This window comes from Prionailurus bengalensis, chromosome A1, assembly GCF_016509475.1.
Source record: "Prionailurus bengalensis isolate Pbe53 chromosome A1, Fcat_Pben_1.1_paternal_pri, whole genome shotgun sequence".
NCBI lineage: Eukaryota > Metazoa > Chordata > Mammalia > Carnivora > Felidae > Prionailurus > Prionailurus bengalensis.
The window spans coordinates 3607078-3628537 of NC_057343.1; the positions used below are offsets into that span (position 1 = coordinate 3607078).

At 40.3% G+C, this 21460-nt stretch overlaps 1 pseudogene; it reads left to right on the top strand.

Annotated features, from left to right (window-relative positions):
* The window catches only part of LOC122466875, a 192439-nt pseudogene that overhangs the window by 55850 nt on the left and 115129 nt on the right, over positions 1–21460 (top strand).

Genomic DNA, 21460 nt, shown 5'->3' on the forward strand with positions numbered 1-21460 from the left:
GAAGCTACACTGGCTTAGCTGGTTCTATTATTATGCTTACTAAGTAGGTGGGCTTTTGCTGCGGAGTCAAGGTTGTAGAAAGCTACTGGTCTCAGATGTTTCCCATAAAGCAGAACACATCACACCCAGGGCTTGCCCAGACTACCCAACAGGAATAGCTAGAAAATCTTATGATAATTAGGGAGGCAGGGGAAGGGGTTGTTGGAGAACTGATTTTAAATTGCAAAGTACCTGCTTATGTTTAGTTTCCAAAAAAAGAGGCAGTTAGTGAAGTCTTGGTTGAGCGATAGAGAGGTGTGGCAATTTCAAAAAGCACTAAGAATCCTCTATTTGCAGTAGTTAGGGAGATCTAGGGACCTTTTTAAATGTCCCTTAATTACTGGCCTAATTGAGGTTTAAAAAGCTAAGTTAGGAAAAAGGGATTTACTGTACCTTCTTTAGATAAGTCTACCCGAAGGGATTCATTTGGTTGGTAACTTTTCTTTGAAAACTTTATGCCTTTAAAGATGGTTCTTGGGGGGCGCGTGGGGGGCTCAGTCGGTTGAACGTCTGACTTCGGCTCAGGTCATGATCTCACGGATAGTGAGTTCAAGCCTGTGTTGGGCTTTGTGCTGACAGCTCGGAGCCTGGAGCCTGCTTCAGATTCTGTGTCTCCCTCTCTCTCTACCCCTTCCCTGTTCATTCTCTCTCTCTCTCTCTCTCAATCAAAAAAAAAAAAAAAAAAAGCAACCTTTTTGGAAATCACTTCTTTCTTTTTTTTTTTTATTTTTTTTAATGTTTATTTATTCTTGAGGGAGAGTGACAGAGTGAGAGCAGGGGAGGGGCAGAGAAAGAGGAGACACAGAATCCAAATCAGGCTCCAGGCTCCGAGCTGACAGCACAGAGCCCAATGGGGGCTCAAACTCACGAACTGTGAGATCGTGACCTCAGCTGATGTCGGACGCTTAACCAACTGAGCCACCCAGGCGCCCCTGGAAATCACGTCTTCTTTAGAACATAGCAGAAGATCATGTATTGATTAAGAGTAGAGTTGCAGGAAAATTCAGGCTTCTTAAGATTCTGGTTAAGGACTACATAAAGTAGGACAGTGTTGCAGTAAAACCCTGAGAACCAAGGTCCAGATATATTGTTGAACTTCTAACGAAAATGTAAATAAGTGTCTAGGGACAGTTAGGAATGCCGAACAGAAATCTACAACTGGAAAATATACAGCCCCAGGTGGGACCAAAATGTAAACTTGTATGTTAAGTTTGGTTCCACGGGCATATGAGAAACAGCCATGTATTTATGGCCCTGAGGACATAAAAATTGTATACTTTCTCAAATGCAGCTTAATGGTTAGGAGATGAAGGTATTACAAGGATTGGTACAGGCTATGAGATCCTTTCTGCTGCTAAGCTTTTGACTCTGGTTTTAGACTTTCTTTACCTTCTGGTGTTAAAGAATCCTGTAAAAGCTTGGTTATGAGAGGGTTGGATGGAATAATCTGAGTTTGATGGATTTATCATGTCCAAATTTGTCCATAAGGAGTACAGCACTGCAAGGAAATCTTCAGATTTCCTTGGTGTAGACACAAGGACAATGGTAAGTCGACATGCAAATTCGGTGTGACCTACTTAAGAGAGGAGACCTCAGGGACTCCAGGGAAGGACCTAAAAGGGGAACTTTTAATGGGGCAACATCATTTGCACGTAGATCACTTCTATTAAGTTAGTAGGAGGAGAAAAGAGTGTCTCTCAGCTAAATGTCCAAGGATGGTGATTGTTGACTGCAGCATGAATAGTAGTTGAAGGTTATTAGGAATTCGCTCCTCAATTGCTCGTTGTCATGAAGACATAGCTTCTGCAACAGCAGTGGGGTTTAAGGTTAATTTCCAGAAATTTCTCTTTTGAGTTTAAGCATAAAGTGGGATATTGTGTATTCGGTCTCTTACCAGATTGTTGGCTCCTGACTCCACAAAAAGATCACCAGTATAGTCTGTTGATCAAGCAGTGTTGAGTTCATTAAACTTGCTGCAATAGAGGCAATCATAGTTTCATTAAAAAAGGGGGTAAGAGATTGGGAAAGAAATGTATAAAGTCTTGGTAACTGGATTCAGGTTAAGGTAGATATTTCCAGATGGGTGTCTTAATCCACTTGGCCTGCTCTAACAAATTACCATAGACCAAGTGGCTGAAAAGACAATTTATTTCCATAGTTTTGGAGGCTGGATGTAGTTCTGGAGGCTGGAGGAGCAGTGTACCTATGTTGTCCAGTTCTGGAGAGAACCCATTGGGGGTTGCAGACTGTTGACTTCTCCTTGCACCCCCCAGGTAGCACAGAGCAGAGAGGGGACACAAGCTCTCACCTGACTTCTAAGGGCAGTAATCCCCACATGAGGCCTCTACTCTCCTGGCCTATCACAACCCAAAGCCCCAACCTCTGAACACTATCTCATTGGACGTTAGGATTTCAGCGTATGAATTGGGCCGGGGCCGGTGAGGGTGTTGGATACAAGCATGCAGTCTGTAGTAGCAGGGAAATGACTAGAACTGGGGAAAATTTATGACATAACAGTTTGGTCCCGATGGGTACAACGAAAGATTAAGGTCGGTCTAAATAATTGACCTGGCAAGCTCTTTGCCCAGATAAGCAAATTTGTGCTGGTAAGAAAGTTATCTGCCCAGATATTTTTGCCCACTGATTTACATGCTTATTTTGACAAATCGGTTTTCAGGAATTTTCTTGAGGCAAACAGTCAATTTATTTCCAGAAGTTTTTTCTTCTTGGGTAAGAATTTCACGAAGCAAAGAACGCGTAGTCTTGATAGTTAATATATGTGGGCTCAATGGTTTGCAGTTCTCATTTGCAATCTGTCTTCTCTGTTTCATAATAATTTACACAAAGGTTGAAGTCGCAAGTAGTGCTAGAAATTGACTACAATACTTAAGCATTATATTCTGTTGACAGTGATGGGGGCGTTAGTATCTGCTGTGTGATCTCTACAAGTAAAAATTCACCAAAGAGTATCTTAAATTTAGCATATTTCAATAGTCTCTGTGAGGCTTAACCACCATGACCTAGCTGCATTTATCGATAATACTTTCAAAACTATTTGGAGACTCTTCATGTGGCTTAGGATACTGCCTTGGCACTTGATGGGTTGTAGTTTTATTATAATTAATTATAAATAAATGATATACTTTTCTCAGAAGAGTGGCATGGCTTCTGTGAATTGCTTTAATACCCAAATTCACAAATGTATCTAGCGTGCTAAACTTTTTCATCTTTAAATGCATATATGGTTCCATATAAGTGTAAAGTTGAAAAGATTTCCGGTTAAGTAGAAGAAACTAATCAGTCTTAGCATTGTGTGACCTCACACTTCCTGTGCTTCCTCTTGTCACTGGCTTGGCCTTCTAAGGCTCTTTCTCTGACACCATCTGTACTAGACTATCTTCAGTAGAGACTGGAGTATATTCTAAGGCTCTTTTATATATAATGCTTCTCTTTCAGAGGATGGGAGCCTTTTCTCAGTGACAGAAACCCAGCAATATGTTCACATGGTCATATGGTTTTTGTAAAATTTGCAAAAATAGTTTCACCATTACTGGGTAATTCTTGTCTCTTTCCACTGTGGTCTCCCCTATAATTTTTGTTCTATCAGAGGTGACTGGAGTAGCCAAGCACATTTTGGGGTTAAAGCTAAGGGGAGGAAGGCTGAAATTACAAGGCAAATTACATAAGGGTAATCTCCCCTTTATGTGCAGTTTAGGTTTCTCTGGTTTCAGTTATCTGGGGTGAACTGTGGTCTGGAAGCAGATGATCACCCTTCTAACACACTACCAGGAGGTCAAAAGTAGCCTAACGCTACATCGCAATGCCTGTGTCATTCGGCTCACTTTGCCTCATCGTGTAGGCATTTTGTTTGTCATCTTACATCATCACAGAAAGAAGGCTGAGAACTGTACTCACATAACTTTTCTTACGGTACATCGTTATAATTGTTCTGTTGTATCATTAGTTATTGTTGATAACCTCTTACTGTGCCTAACTTATAAACAACATCATAGGGGCGCCTGGGTGGCGCAGTCGGTTAAGCGTCCGACTTCAGCCAGGTCACGATCTCACGGTCCGTGAGTTCGAACCCCGCGTCGGGCTCTGGGCTGATGGCTCAGAGCCTGGAGCCTGTTTCCGATTCTGTGTCTCCCTCTCTCTCTGCCCGTCCCCCGTTCATGCTCTGTCTCTCTCTGTCCCAAAAATAAATAAACGTTGAAAAAAATATATTAAAAAAAAAAAAACAACAACATCATAGGCATGTACCTTTAGGAAACAACATAGTATATACAGAGTTTGGTACTGGGTTTAGGCATCTCCTGGGAGTCTTGGAACATATCCCCCATAGATAATGGGGGACTATTATAATTTGATTTCAAATTGTAAATTTATATCTTGTTGGTTGTGGTGGAGGGACTAAAATCCAGCTAAGATTGGGGAACACTTATTGGGAAAATACCATTTACCTGCAATTTGGACGCATTTTGGGCTATTTCAAAAACACAAATGAGAAAGTATAGATTCCTGATTTGAACTTACGTGAGAAACATCTCCTTTGTCACATTTAAATGTATTTATTAAGGAAGTGACAAAATTCAGATAAAATTAATAGGATAGGAAACAAAAGCTGTAAAGATGGTTAATAAAACCAACAGAGATTATTCTGACTTCAAGAAACGGATTGCAACAAAAACTTTTTCATATCATGTTGAAGTAATTCATTAAAAGCAAACATAAATTTCAAGTAGAAGAAAAGAATTGGCTTTTGTTTAATAATCTACTTAATGAAAGCGATGAATCATACAAACTCATAACCCTGCCATTGACAAAGATAACATAACACATGATCTATTGCTTACAATAAGGGCATCAACAACCAATGTGAATGAAATGTTGTTAATTCAGAATATATAGATGTAGCCACTGCAGATGAGTTGTGAATGTCAGTCTAAGGATCTCAAGATGTATGTGCTACCCAGAGCAATACCCTTCCGCCTGCTGTGACTTTGGCCAAGTTATTGTCCGTCCCCATTTATAATGCTGAACTATGAACAAAATGGACCACTAGGATATTGAGAATTAATGAAAAATAAAGTATTTTGAACTTTTTTTTAATATGCATTTTTGAGACACAGAGACACAGAGCATGAGCGGGGGAGGGGCAGAGAGAGAGGGAGACACAGAATCCGAAGCAGGCTCCAGGCTCTGAGCGGTCAGCACAGAACCCGATGTGGGGCTTGAACTCACAAACCATGAGATCATGAGCCGAAGTTGGACGCTTACGACTGAGCCACCCAGGCGCCCCTGAATGCTTTAAAAACGACTATGGTTGATATTGTGGCAGGGATTTGATCATTGTCAGGTGTTTTTGTTTTTGTTAATTTTATCTTAAAGAAAGAGAGAGCACAAGTGGGGGAGAGGGCCTGAGGGAGAAAGAGAGAGAATGAGAGAGAGAGAGAAACAGAGAGAGAGAGAGAGAGAGAGAGAAAATCTGAGGCAGGTTCCACACTTAGTGTAGAGCCCGGGGTGGGGCTCTATCCCATGACCCTGGGATCACAACCTGAGCTGAAGTCAAGAGTGCTGTGGTCAATTGACTGAGCTACCCTGGTGCCCCTGATCATTGTGAGTTTAATTGGTTGTTTCTATATGGATATATTCTAGACAATGGGTTAGCTAAATTTTCTGTAAACTGTAACACGACAAATGTTTTGTGCTTCATGAGCTACAAGGCCATTGTGATGTGAAAGCAGCCGTAGACAATATGCAAACAAACAAGCTTGGCTGTGTTCCGATAATAGACTTATAGACACTGAAATTTGAATATCAGACAATTTATGTGTCACAAAATATAAATCTTAAAAAAAAATTTTGTCATTTAAAAAGTCTAAAAACCATTCTTAGTGTGTGAGTCATCCAAAATTAAGCAACAGATTTGTGGGCTATTGTTTGCCAACCCCTCTCGTAGGGCAAAATGAATAATATACACTGAGGAAAAAATTATCAGTGCAAATAAAAACATGAAATTCTCTGATATCTTACAGCTCGTATATAAAAAAAGTATTTGAGATTTTTTCCATATATAAAACAATTCTGAAAATTGTCAATAAAAGCTGGCAAAGTTAACAGACACATTCTTAGCTATTTTTTTTAAGATCCTTCACCATGTTGGAGGAAACTTTGCATTTCCTATTCCCATATTAAAAAATAGTACAAAATTCTTGTCATATGAATATGTGATTAAAGAGTATATAGTCAAAATATGGGGGGTATAATAGAGGTGGTTAATAAAAATATCATATTTCTGGATTTTATGATGTTTGAGATATTTTATTTAACACCAAAAATTATAATTACTATAGATCCTAAATAATTCCCAAAAAACTATGAGTTGTAATATTCTAAATTCATTCTAAATATTCACTACCACTTAAATTTTTATTTACAATTATATGGTACCATCTTAAAAAATCTCCAATCTATATTAAAGATTTAGGCATCGCAAAACCTATGCCTATCTGTAGATGATGTCATCCAAGCTATAAAAATACGTATTTTTTCATGCCTATGAAATTTGTATTTCTAGCCCTGACCTTGGCCTAAACTCCATATATATGGCAATAATATATGTATTTCATAATATTTGTGACTAGTTGGAGACAACCAGAGCAGACTGATGAGAGATCATTTGTGGAATCACTATCTGTACTAATAAGAGGACTAGAGAGCAGGAAGCAAGAAAAACTGTGTGGGGGAAATACTACCTACAAATTAGTAATAGCAATTGGGTAGCGGGCTATCCTGCTGAATTCTGTGCAAGGTCCGGTGACCTCATTTGGCTTTTGAATCCGGATCAGAGATAAAACACTTAGAGTGGACAATGGGCTGACAACCCTGTCTTCTAGAAGTTCTCTGAGCCCTCAGAAGATGCCCCTGGATGTCGCTACCCATCACAGCTAATTATTAACTGTCGTAGAATATTCAGGAACCCAGCCACATCCCTGATTTACAGACTCTATGGGACAAATCTTAAGTCTGGCCCAATATTGGGGTTTAGAAAAAGAAAACCAAGGTTTCTGGTAGATTCCGGAATTCTGTGATGGCAGTTAAACAAGAGAGGCAAGAGAACAGCACCCTAGAGTAGCTGAGTCCAGCAGAATGAGCCTGACAAGACAGCAGGGCTGGGACCTCGACAGGAGCAAAGGATCTGGGCACTGTATGAGGCCAGATCTGAAGATTTTCAAATCTAGAACTTCCCAACACCGTCTGCCCATCTCTCAGACTGCTTGCATATTCTGAAGGCCAGAAAGTCAAGGTAAAAAGGAAAGACTGTGCCACCAAGCTCCCACACACATTGTCTGAGATGCCCTATATTCACTTGCTAGGGCTGTTGTAATAAAATACCACACACTGCGTGGCATAAACAATAGAAACTTATTTCCTCCCAGTTGTGGAAGTTAGAAGTCCAAGATCAAAGTGTCAGCAGGTTTCATTTCTTCTGAGTCCTCTCTCCTTGGCTTGCAGATGGCTGCCTTTTTCCTGTGTCCTCCTGTGTCCTCACAAGGTCATCCCTGTGTCCTAATCTCTTCTTATAAGGACATGAGTCAAATGGATTTGGACCCACTCTAACAACCCCGTCGTAACTTACTTACCTCTTTAAAGGATCGATCTCCAAACACAGTCCAATTCTCAGGTGCTGGGGTTTTAGGCTTCAAAATATGAATTCAGGGGGCACCTGGGTGGCCCAGTCGGTTAAGCATCTGACTCTTGATCTCTGGTCAGGTCATGCTCTCATAGCCGTGAGACCGAACCCCACATTGGGCTCTGCACTGACATCATGGAGCCTGTGTGGGATTCTTTCTCCCTCCCTCTCTATCTCTCTCTCAAAAATAAATGAATAAACTTGAAAAAATGTGAATTTAGCAGAGACGCAGTTCAGCCCATAACAAGTCCCTGTAAAAGAGCAGATCGGGAGGATCCGCTGAAGCCCTCTCGCGGATACAGTGGAGAAGGACAGAAGCCAGTGATGGCACAGAAACCTACAGAATACCGGCATGAACGGCAGACAGTGTGAGATCAGCTGCTCCTGAAACGCAAGCACATACTCACAGGCATCAGGGAGACAGAAGCTGATAGAGCAAAAGGAAGGCAAAAGCTGCAGATGCCAAGCATCGGGGCTGAGACTCAGCACCAACGCTGAACGCATAGCAAAGTCTACCCGCACTTCTCCTGGAGGGAATAACAAAGCAGAAATGCTGGAAAGGGCCGAGATCCCAAGCAATGAAGCATGATGCTCAGAGCACTGAGATCTGGGGGAAAACTATAAGTGCAACATGTTTGTATTCACTGGGGAACTGAGTTACCTACACTTTCGCATCTACTCCTTCTTTTTATGTTTATTTATTTTTGAGACAGAGAGAAATAGAGCATGAGTGGGGAGGGGCAGAGAGAGAGGGAGACACAGAATCCAAAGCAGGCTCTAAGCCGTCAGCACACAGCCCGATGAGGGGCTCGAACCCACAAACCGTGAGATCATGACCTGAGCTGAAGTCAGACGCTCAACCGACTGAGCCACCAAAGCGCCCCATGCGTTTACGCATTCTTGAGAGATGGGCTTCTTCTGTGTTTCCGGGATGCCCCATAAATGGGATAGAAAAAAACTTAGGGTAGAAAGCTGCCACCATGGAGCAAACACTCCCAAGGTTAGTTGGTGAGCTGTTAGAATGAGATCATGAATAACTTGTCATATCACCTGCAGGAAACTACTTTCCATCTGGTGCCAATATACTATTATGCTTTTTTTTTTAATTTTTTGATGTTTATTTATTTTTGAGAGAGAGAGAGAGATGGATTGTGAGTGGGGGAGGGGCAGAGAGAGCGGGAGACCCAGAATCCAAAGCAGGCTCCAGGCTCGGAGCTGTCAGCACAAACCCCAGTGTGGGGCTTGAACTCACGAGCCATGAGATCATGACCTGAGCTGAAGTCAGACGCTTAACCAACAGAGCCACCCAGGTGCCTCTATACTATTGTGCTTTGATCACAAACTCCACTTGCCCCCTTGACCCTTTGCTTCCTGACACACACAAGTTAATGATTACTATCTGATGGTTTTCTTCACGTTCACCACGTGTGTGAGATCTCGAGCTCTCAATGAATACGGAGATGAAATCCTTGTTCGGGGCTCTTGTCTCCTCCCAGACATTAGCCTCTCTCATATTCAATTCTGCATCTGCTCTCTTGCTGGACAAGAGAGAACCGCAGACTCCTCGTCTGCAACAGTCTTGCACCCAAAGAGCTGGAATAGTGTACCGATCAAGAACAATGGCTCCAGACTCAGAATGTCTGTATTTAAACCCCAGCTCCTTCCTGTATGCCTTGCTTAACCTCACAGAATTTGTGTGATTAGATGAGATAATATTGTAAACTGCCTGACATGTAGTAGATGCTCAATAAATTTTAGCTGCTGAAATAATGAAGAAGGAGAAGGATGAAAAACTAGGATTAGAAAGTCACTGGTTAACGATGACACTCTTCTAGTGGTTCTTAGAGTCAGCGGATGAAGGCAGTAGGAACCCAGGATGCTGATTTTCAAGCTCAGCCCTTGCTCTGTGCTGACAGGCATATACACCTGCAGAGGTGGCGTGAGATATGAGATACCTGGCTCTGACAGGTGATTGCCATTCTACTCTTCAGTGCATCTTCAGGCGACTAAGCATGTGTCCAAATGTCCTCCGGGACAACCCGTCCAACGAACTTGTAATTACTGACAGATGGTTTTCTTGCACTGTCCATAATATCTGTAACATCACATATTTTATGCACTGCATTTCAGTTCATTTCTCTGTACAATGTTTGGGGAGGGGGAATAAGGGTAAGAATAGCTCAGAAAGATGCAGATGAATTGAAATATGTCTATATCAGTCTCTAAATTTCTTAAACAACGACCTGTCATCCATATTCAATCAGAAACACCGTAATTAAGGCATAAACTTTGAGCTGTTTCGGTAAATCGCAGTCCTTAAGCCAACTTCATCACCCCTTCCAACCAGGCATTCACAAATTCTGGCACTCGTGGTTCTTGGGAACACACCTTTTCCCATATTTTGGCCTCTATTTCTCATCTATAAAATAACACAATGTTAGTTACTAAGGGTCACCACTTTCAGGGCACCTGGGTGGCTCAGTCGGTTAAGCATCCATCATCAGCTCAGGTCATGATCTCATACCTCAGCAGCTCATGGGTTTGAGCCCCGTGTTGAGCTCTGTGCTGACAGCTCAGAGCCTGGAGCCTGCTTCCGGGCTTTATTTATAAAATAAAATAAAAATAAAAATATTTTAAACAATTTTTTAAAAAAAGACTCCCTCACTTTCCAAACCCTTAGGATTTAATGGGATACATCCATAAAGTTGATGGCTCAAGTTGTAACAGCTTGTGACGGTAAAACAGATACAAAGGTAAGCCGTTCCCCCAGAATTCGAAGCTGTCTCCAATGACCTCATGGAGTTCTGCAATCCAGTGAGAGAACCAGACTCCATAACAAGCTGTGTTTTATGTTACTTCATATTTGTTACCCGTATAGATAGACACGTCTGCATAGATTGTGTCTGTAAACTATAGTTTTATTAGCGTTAGACAAACATGTAACTAAAGTGACATTCAGGATTGCTTCGTATGATACAGTTATTATGGAAAAGGTGTATACAGTTGCCATCTGTGCTCAAAGATAACATAACTCATTCCCGATGATTCTGTAAAACCACTAAACTGAAACCCAAGGACAGTCACCACTCTCTTTTGAGTGTCATTGAGCGTCTGCAAAATCAGTAGTGACAACATGCACCGGGAGCAACCAAAGCTACTGAAGCAGAAAAGAACTTAATTAGCCCATCCTATTATCTCAAAACCTCTGAAAAAAAGCTTTTATGTGATCTCTCCTGATTTGCAAATCATGTTTTCCTTTTTAATTAAAGCATCATGTAAAGAAACACACACACACACACACACACACGCACACACACACGCACACATTATTTCAATACCAAGAGCAAATCTGGAAGGGGTAGCCAATGCTGGCCTCCAGCAGGCCGCCATATTGCAGGGGCAGCAGGCCCAGCAGGCATTCCTCTCTAACGGTAAACACCGCCCTCACCCCCACTGGGAAAATGACCCAACCAGCAGGGCCAGAATCATGCTCTCTCAGCACCACCCCACCCCCTCCGATTCTATCATCTCTTTCTGCTTCCTTACCACCACTGGGAAAGCCTGGGTTGTCTTCTGAAAATGTCTTTCCTTGCTTTTATCTCTAACAAAGATGTCCTTCAAATCTTATCAAACTTAGCTGTCACACATAAATTCGGGTGCATCCGGTATAAGTATTTGCTGGAATATAAGCGTACGACTGATTATTTGAACGCCAGCAATTCCATATAGTGTCCAGTTTTTCCGTCCTCCTGCTGCTTTACTAATATGACTTATTAAATATTTCACAAGCCCAGATGTACCACCAACGTAAAACTCATCTCAACTGGTAGAAGGGAACACGCTGATTTATAGAACAGGTAGTTTAGGAAGTAACTAACCACCTTATTTATTTATTTACTTACTTATTTATTTTACTTTTGAAAAAGCATTTGGAAAACTGAAGTTCAAATGTATAGTACACAGAAAGGCACAGCTCCTCCTGGATCCATATAAAGTCTATGTGGATGTGTGTGCATCGTCTCTGGAAACAATTGGCCCAGCGAAACTGGTGGAGGAATCTCTTACTCTTCCTTGTAGGATTTGTCTCTATTCTCTTCATGGTTCCAACTTTCGTATTTTTGTATGCACACGTACATCTGCATAGATTGTGTCTATAAACTCATTTTTTGTAGCAGTAGACAGTTTCAACTTTTGTATTTTTCTGGGACTTGCATTACCTTTTTTCATTATTTCTTCCTACTTTGATTTTTCCTAAGCCAATGTCAGTGATTTCTTTCTTTCTTTCTTTTTTTTTTTCATCACCTATATAACCCACCACATCAAGTAACCATCAGTTTATCCTCCATAGCTAAGACCCTGTTTCTTGGTTTGTCTCTCTCTCTGTCTCTCTCTTTCTCTCTTTTTCTCTTTGCTTGTTTGTTTTGTTTCTTAAATTCCACATATGAATGGCATTGTCTGATATTTGTCTTTCTCTGACTGACTAATTTTGCTTAGCATTATACTCTCTGGATCCATCCATGTTGTTGCAAATGGCAAGATTTCGTTGTTTTTCATGGCCGAGTAATATTCCATTGTATATATGTATCACCTCTTCTTTATCCATTCATCCATCGGTGGACACTTGGCTGCTTCCATAGTTTGGCTTCTGCAGTGGAGGAGATTCAGTGACAGCGATGGTGGTAATCATGACGGAGGACGGGAGGCCACAGGAGGCAAAGCCCTCTGCTCCCCCCAGCCCCCCGGCAACAGCTACTGCCTTCCCAGCCCAGCACCGATCTTCCTGGGGCACTTCTTCGCGTTGCCTTGACGCATCCTGCTCCTGATTCCGACTTCCTTACCCCATTCCCTATGCAAAAATGATGCGTAGACTCACTAAATCAGGGTTTCTCTCTGAAATCCAGAGGATTATCGTTTCAGATGTTATTTTTTCATTGACATCCTAACAGACCTGCCATCATCACATCATGTGTGCCCTGCTTTTTCCCACAAGGTCTAAAGGGGAAAAGGGAAAGAAGAGGAAAAAGTAAGAGAGGACAGACTCTCTTTCCGATTGTAGCTATTTGGTAACACACATCACTACTGCCATCCTCCCCCAAATCAAAAGACCCCTTGTGCATGCTCGGGACAAAACCATAAAGGAGTGACAAACTCTGGCTCCCTCAGGAAGCAGTAGCGAGTTCTGGCTTTGAAGAGGCCAGAGCACAGGCATTAACACTGGCCACGGAGGATTTTGCCCGTAACAACTCGCTGTCCTACTAAAATGCTTTAATGTTTCGCTCCGTAAGAAAAAAAACGAGGGAGGATATTCGACATAAAAATTGGCCTGCACTTTGGTGCTAGTTTGGCAATAAAATCACTACACATAATGTGATTTCAAGGCAATAATAGTCTTTGAAAGCTATCATTGGACCACACCTCGTTCATAAATTGACTGCTGACCACATACAACTGATCTTTTGCCCGTTTGCTGGGATGATCACTGTTATGCGGTGACAAGGAGGAGGTGGTGACCAGAGCAAAGAGTCTCACCCTGGGGAGGGAGTTGATGGCACACTGTGACCTCGGGGGGTGGTCTGAAGGAGGTGATGCAGCCCCAGGGAACATCGCTTGGTAGAAGAAAGCGATTTATGTTGCTGGCTTTTTACCTTGGACGTGTAAAAGAAAGGTCCCACTTAGAAAAGAAATACTGACCAAAAAAATATGCATTCTGTGGAGGATTCCGCTATACACAGGAAATACACAACGCTGATAACTTCTCTTTTATTCTAGAATATTTTTAATTCATCAGTTAACTTGGTTTTTCCATTTCAAGGTTGTGTATTGTGACATCTTAACTATACCAGAAAATATAAACATTTGCAAATTTCACTTTTCATAGACTTGTTCTTGAAATCCATAAAAAGTTGTTTATGACATAATTTTCTTAGTAGAATGTTAACTCACATGGAAGGCATAGGCTTTTATGGCTCATTTTTCTCTAAAACCTTCACCAATTCTGACTCTTACGGTCATATTTTTTTTCTCATCTCTATGTTTCCCCACCTCCCACCAAAAATTACAGCAAAGCAATGAAGCAAACCTTATGAGGGTGATTTACAATACGTGACTATTGCTTCTGACTGATTTTTGTTCCATATTCTTTCAAATATTAATGTCAATGTAGGTTTATGTGACTCCAGGGTGTGTGTGTGTGTGTGTGTGTGTGTGTGTGTATGAAACATCTACCTCTGGAAGTTTGCAATGTCCTAGACGAGAAGGGATAGGAGCAGAAAAATGTTCACCTTTGGCCCAGAAGGATGACCTATAGCCTGCATGGTTTAGATAAGGATCACATACATGATGGTTCCTACATTCTTAAAGTGTCTGATGACTGCCTGTACATTTCACCAATAGTGAATACTGAGCTGAATGATAAGTGAATACTGAGCTGAATGATAGGTGCCATAGAAATCTTATGAAAGCAGCCTTACAAGGGGCACCTGGGTGGCTCAGTCAGGTAAGCATCCAACTCTTGATTCCGGCTCAGGTCATGATCTCACAGTTCATGAGTTTGAGCCCAGCATCAGGTTCTATGCCAACAGTGCTAAGCCTGCTTGGGATTCTCTGTCTCCCTCTCTCTCTCTCTCTGCTCCCTCCACCCCTGTTCACACTCTCTCTCAAAAATAAACATTAAAAAAAAAAGAAAGTAGTTCTACGAATAGAAATTCAAAGAAGACATTTATGATCTAATATTCCCTGCACATCTCCTCCCCCTTAAACACTAAGCATATAATCACCAGCTTCATACAGCAAAAGAGTGACTCTTTCTGCCCATGGGTCCCGTCTGTGTACTTTAATAAAAGCACCTTTTTGCACCGAAAATGTCTCAAGAATTCTTTCTTGACCATTCACTCAAGGCCACATATCTAGACCTTTGGTCTTAACTAGACCAAAATATATTATTCCCAGGTATTTTTTTTTTAAACACACACCAATACCATTGATTAAATTCTCCACATTGGAATCTAAAACTCTAATTTGATTTCATTCAGGCGCATTAGATCCCAGGCTGTTACACTAAACTGCCGGCTGGTCCTCTTCCCAATGTCAGACCAAATCTGGTCACACAGCCCTCAGGAGTGACTGGAGCAAGACCCCAGTAGCCACGTTAAAGAAGCAGTCCATATGCCCGGCTCAAGGCCTCCCTGGGGCTTTACTTCACCTTTCCTTTGGCAAGACAGCTTCCTGTCTTCTCCATGATTATAATCATGTTAGCCACTGTCACCTTGCCACCTGCTAAAGGAAACAAATAACATAGAAGAGTGCCGTAAAATTACTCTCGGAGTCATTAACGAAAGCCTTAAAGACCTTTCATTTTCTTCCTTTGGGCCAGCCATAATACAATTATCCTCTTAGGTTAAAATTTATTCTTCTGTAAACATAGGGTAAATTTAAACGATAAAATACTGATTTCCATAGAGCTTGGTAGGCACACCTCAGAACTGAAATTGCACTTTATGATTTGCAAGCTAAGCAAGCCAGGTTAAGCGTTTTGACTTTTCTCCAGTGCCTTCAAATGGAATGCAGGTGGGGATTAAATAAAATGACCAAGTCATTAACAAATGCTACTTTCTTCCTTCCCCATGGCCTCCTATCACTTCTTTTTTATCTTTTCATTCTTCTGCTTCCCTCTCTCCACTCATTCCAAAGAGCATGTTGATCTCTTAAATTCTGCTGCTTTTGTGCTATCCACAATGTTTTGGGAAACTTGCCATTTAAATTTCTAAAGGAGAGATTCAGCGTCAGGCTCTTAATTTGGGCTCAGGTCATGATGTCACTGATGATGAGATCGAGCCCCACATAGGGCTCCGTGAAGATAGCGTGGAGCCTGCTTGGGATTCTCTCTCCCTATCTCTCTGCCCCTCCCTCCCCTGCCCCCAAAAAATAAATAAATAAGCATTAAAAAATAAATTTCTAAGTGGACTGTCATCTCTTCACAGGGGAATGACAATTCCCAACTGTCTTCAGCAACTGAATATCCCCATTAAGAGGACTGGGCAGGCGATGTTTGTGAATTGAACATACAGTATTCTTTACACAAAAGAAAAACCAGTCAAATAAATTAAGTATTGATGTCAGAAACATACTCCCTTTTGTATTTATGTTTTGGAAATGTCACAAGAAAGACTTCACCCAGAAAGCAACTGTAGAATCTCGGGCATTTGGGCTATGCCACATTTGGGTTAGTCATTTTAAGGATTGACCTCGAGAGTCCACTTATTCAAAAACATTCTCTAGCTCCCTCTCACTCTCTCTTTCTCTCTCTCTCTCTCAGCCATATAATATGCCAAGAGCTGGGTCTGAGGTGCTAGGTACTTCACGTAAATTTCTAAAGCCCACTCACTATGAACCACCGATACCCACAATCTCACACACCACTGGGGATGGACAAGTAGTCAACTAAAACACACGTACTATATATTTGGCAGAAGTAAGTGTCTGGACTCCTAACCCAGAACGAGCAAGAAGGTTGGTCAAGGAAAGCTTCCTGAGGGAGATGGCATAATGGCATGTGTATTGATTCTTAAAGGAGAAGTAGGAGTAAGGTAGGAAAAGAAGTTGGGTAAAGACCTTACAGGTAGATAAAACAGTGTGTCGAGCAAAATACCAGAGACTAAGTTTTGAGACTTGGTTATTTTCTTTTTCCAGTTTGTTTTTGTTTTTGTTTTTTGTTTTAACGTTTATTCATTTTTTTTTTTTTTGAGACAGAGAGAGACAGAGCATGAACGGGGGAGTGGCAGAGAGAGAGGGAGACACAGAATCAGAAGCAGGCTCCAGGCTCTGAGCCATCAGCCCAGAGCCCGACGCGGGGCTCAAACTCATGGACCGCGAGATCGTGACCTGGCTGAAGTCGGACGCTTAACCAACTGAGCCACCCAGGCGTCCCTCTAGTTTTTTTTTTTTTAAGATTGTGATAAAAACCAACATTGCATTGGCGCTCTTTACAATTTTAAGAATGCATCTCAATAGTGTGAAGCATTTTCACATTGTCGCACAACAGGTCTCCCGAACTTTTGCGTCTTGCAGAACTCAATCTCTCTACCTGTTCAACAGCAGACCACAAGACAATGTGAAACAGAGAACTTTGTTTCTAACCAGTCCTGGAGCGTGTCCACAATATGCCTCGAGAGGCCCCCTGGGGAGGTCAAGGCAGAGTGCAGACTGAAAGAGAGAGGCAGGGTCTGGGGATATGCCTTTGTTAGGGTCCACAGGTAGAGGGCTTTGGGTTTTCTGGATTAGGGCCAGATTGGTCCATTTCAACCAAAAGAGTGAAGTTTTGGTATGCTGCATTGGAGGTTCCCAGGGCTTACAAGTGGTCCATAAAGCATATGACACTGAAAGGTGGGAGGCTGTTTATCGCAAGGCTGTTGGCAAAGTCGTGTCTGGAACTTATATTTGCATATGACTCTGCAGGCTGCCAGGCTGGTGCTTGCAGGAGGGACCGAGGGTCAGTTTGGGCGCCCGCAGGCCACACAAAATGGATGCAGAGGCAACAATATGGAGGAGTAGTTTAGCTAAACTCTCGATGTATGTTGTACAAGGTAAAAGGTTTTCCTTTATTTCCAGGGCTGAGTGATATCCCACTGTATGCATATACCACATTTTCTTTATCCATTTATCCACTGATGGACGTTCCGGCCACTTGTACCTCATGGTTATTGTGAATAATGCTGGAGTGAAAAATGGCTGTGCTTATTGAATTCTTTTGACTATTACCCAGAAATGGAATCGCTGGATTATACGGTAATTCTATTTTTTTGAGGAACCTGCACCATTTTATAATCCCAACAACAGAGCACAAGCATTCTAATTTGGCTACATTTTCGCCAGTTGGCTGTTTTCTGTTCTTTTGATAGTGACCATCTCAATGGGGGTAAGATGGTATTTCATTATAGTTTAATTTGCATTTCTCTTGTGATTACTGGTGTTAGGCATCTTTTCATATGCTCGTTGGCCATTTGTACAACTTCTTTGGAGACTTGTCTATACAAATCCTTCTGCGCATTTTGCAGGGAGAGGGGAAGAGAGAAAGAAAACAGTCTTTATTCAGAAGATGTGGTTTTCTTCTTTGTTTTCCATTTTAATTGAAACATAATTGACATATAATATTGTTTTAGTTTACGGTGTACAACGTAATGATTTAATATATGTGTGTGCTGTGAAATGATTACCCCAACAGATTTCGTTAACATCCATCAGTTCACACAGTTGTAGTGTTGTTGCTGTTTTTTATAATGAGAACTTTTAAGATCTACTCTCTTAACAACTCACAAATAAATACATATTACAGTACTGTTACCTATAGTCGCCGTGTTGTATATTATATCCCCAGAACCTATTTACCTTAAAACTGGAAGTTTTTACCTTTACACCACCTTTACCTACTTTTCCCATGACCCACCCCCACACTGCTGGAAGCCACTAATGTATTCTGTTTCCATCAGTTTGTTGTCTTTTCTTTTTCAGATTCCACATATAAGTGAGATCATATAGTATTTGTTTTTCTCTTTCTGACATATTTCACTTAGAACCCTCAAGGACAATCCATGTTGTCACAAATGTCAAAATTTGCTTTTTTATGACTTATGGCTGACAAATATTACAGTGTGTGTATGTGTGTGTGTGTGTGTGTGTGTGTGTATACCACATACATAACTTAAGTGTGCATTGACTGATGAATGGATAAAGAAATTGTGGCATATATATGTAAATATATATATTATATTGATATAGATATATATGTTGATATCATATACTTACAATAAATAAGTTCTGAGGATATAATATACTACCTGGTGACTATAGTTATCAATACCGTATTACATATTTATTTGCATGTTTGTTTTTTTAATTTTTTAAGCGTATTAATTTATTTTGAGAGAGACAGAGACAGCGTGAGTGGGGGAGGGGCAGAGAGAGAGAGGGAGACCCAGAATCCCAAGCAGCCTCTGCACTGTCAGCACAGAACCCAATGTGGGGCTTGAACTCACAAAACCATGAGATGACAGCCAAAACCAAGAGTCGAATGCTTAACTGACTGAGCCACCCAGGTGCCCCCATATTTATTTGCAAATAGTTAAAGAGAGCTGATCTTAAAATTTTTCGTTATTAAAAAAAAAAAAAACCACTGTGTGAGCTCATGGATGTTAACTACATCTATTTGGTAATCATTTCACAGTATATAAATATATTAAATCATTATGTCGTACACCTTAAACTAAAGCCATATGTGTATTTACATTTATAAATATATAACTAGTTAAATATATAATTATATATAGTATAAATATATAACTATATATGTTTCTTTTTCTATTCATCAATCAATGCACATCCAAGTTGTTTCCATACTTTGGCTATTGTAAATAATGCTGCAATTAATGCAATGATCATGGAGGTGCAAATATCTTTTCAAAAAAGTGATTTCTTTCCCTTAGATGTATACCCACTAGGGGAATTGCTGGTCATATGGTATTTCTAATTTTAATGTTTTGAGAAATGTCCATAGTGGCTACACCAATCTACATTCCCACCCACAGTGCAAAAGGGTCCCTTGACTCTATATCCATGCCAACATTTCTTATTTGTTATCTTTTCGACAAACCCATTCTAACAGGTGTCAGGTGATATCTCATGGTGGTTTGATTTGCATCGCCCTGATGGTTAGTGATGATAAGCATCTTTTCGTGTACCTGTTGCCTGTTGTATATCTTCTTTGGAGAAATGTCTATTTAGGTCCTTTGCCCATTTTCTTAATTCTGTTTTTTTCTGTTGAGTTGTTCTAGGAGTTCTTTGTATATTATGGATATTAACCCTTTTATCAGATGTATGATTTGCAAATATTTTCTTCCATTTGTAGGTGAACTTTTCATTCTGTTGATGTGCAGAAGTTTTTTATTTGATGTAGACCCACTTGTTTATTTTTGCTTTTGTTGCCTTTGCTTTTCGTATCAAATCTAAAAAATAATTGCCAAGACCAATGTCAAGGAGATAACCCTCTATGTTTTCTTCTCTGAGTTTTACAGTTTTAGTTCTTATGTTCAAGCCTTTAATCCATTTTGAGTTTATTTTTTGTATGGTGTGAGGTAGGGAATCAGTTTCATGCTTCGCATGTGGCTGTCCAGTTTTACCAGCACCATATATTAAAGAGACTGTCTTTTCCCTTTTGTATATTTGTGGCTTTTGGCATAAATTGATTATATATATATATATATATATATATATATATGTATATATATATGTATATATATATATACATATATATATATGATTATATATATTTATATGTATGTAATCAATTTATGCCAAAAGCCACATATATATATGTTTATTTCTGGGCAGTCTATTCTGTTTCATTATTCTATGTATCTGTTTTTATGACAATACCATATTTTTTTTATTACTATAGCTTTGTAGTATAGTTTGAAATCAGGAACTGTGATATCTCCAGTGTTGTTCCTATTTCTCAAGATTGTGCTGGCTACTTTCGTAGTTTCATAAAAATTTTAAGATCGCCTGTTTTATTTCTGTGACAAGTGTCATTGGAATTTTAATAGGTATTGCATTGAATCTGTAGATTGCTTTATATAGCATGGGCATTTTAACAATATTAATGATTCCAATTCATAAGCATGGATTGTGCTTTCCATTTAATTGTGCCTACTTTAATTTCTTTCATCAGTGTCTTATAGTTTTCTATGTATAGATCTTTCACCTTTTTGGTTAACTTTATTCCTAGGTACTTTTTTCAACACAATTGTAAATGGGATTGTTTTCTTAATTTTTCTTGTATAGAAATGCAACTGATTTTCCTATATTAATTTTGTATCCTATAATTTCACTGAATTCACTAGTTGGTTTTTCAGTGAAGCCTTTTGGGTTTTCTATATCATGTCCCCTGCAACTAAAGACAGTTTTCTTTCTTTCTTTCTTAATTGGATTACTTTTATTTCTTTTTCATGCATACTTTCTCTGGCTAAGACTTCTAATACCACATTAGATAAAATTGGTGAGCGTGACCATCATTGTCTTAGTCCTGATCTTAGAGGAAAGCTTTCGGCTTTTCACCACTGAGTATGATATAATCTGTCGGCTCATCATATATGGCATTTATTGTGTTGAAGTATGTTTTCTCTATACCCAGAGACCACTACTTACCTACTTGGGCCAAAATCCAGAACACTGACAATGCCAAATGCTTGGGAGCATGTGGTGCAATAGAAACTCTCCTACGTTGCTAGTGGGTATGCAAAATGGTGTAGCTACTTTGGAAAATAGGTTGGCAGTGTCTTGAAAAGCTTAACATACTCGTCATACGGCATAGAAATCACTCCTTGGTATTTACCCAAAGGAGTTGAAAACCTATGTCTACACAAAAAATCTGCACACAGATGTTTATAGAAGTTTTGTTCATGGTTGCCAAAACTTGGAAGCAGCCAAGATATCCTTCGGCAGGCATAAGTAAATTGGCACATCCAGATAATGGAATATTATTCACTGCTAAAAGGAAATGAGCTATCAAGCCGCAAACAACTCAGAGGGAATATAAATGCCTATTACTAACTGAACGAAGCCAATCTGAAAAAAATGACAGGCTATGTAATTCCACCAATAGGACGTTCCAGAAAAGGCAAAACTATGGAGACAGCAAAAAGATCAAGGTTGCCAGGGGTTGTGAGAGAAGGA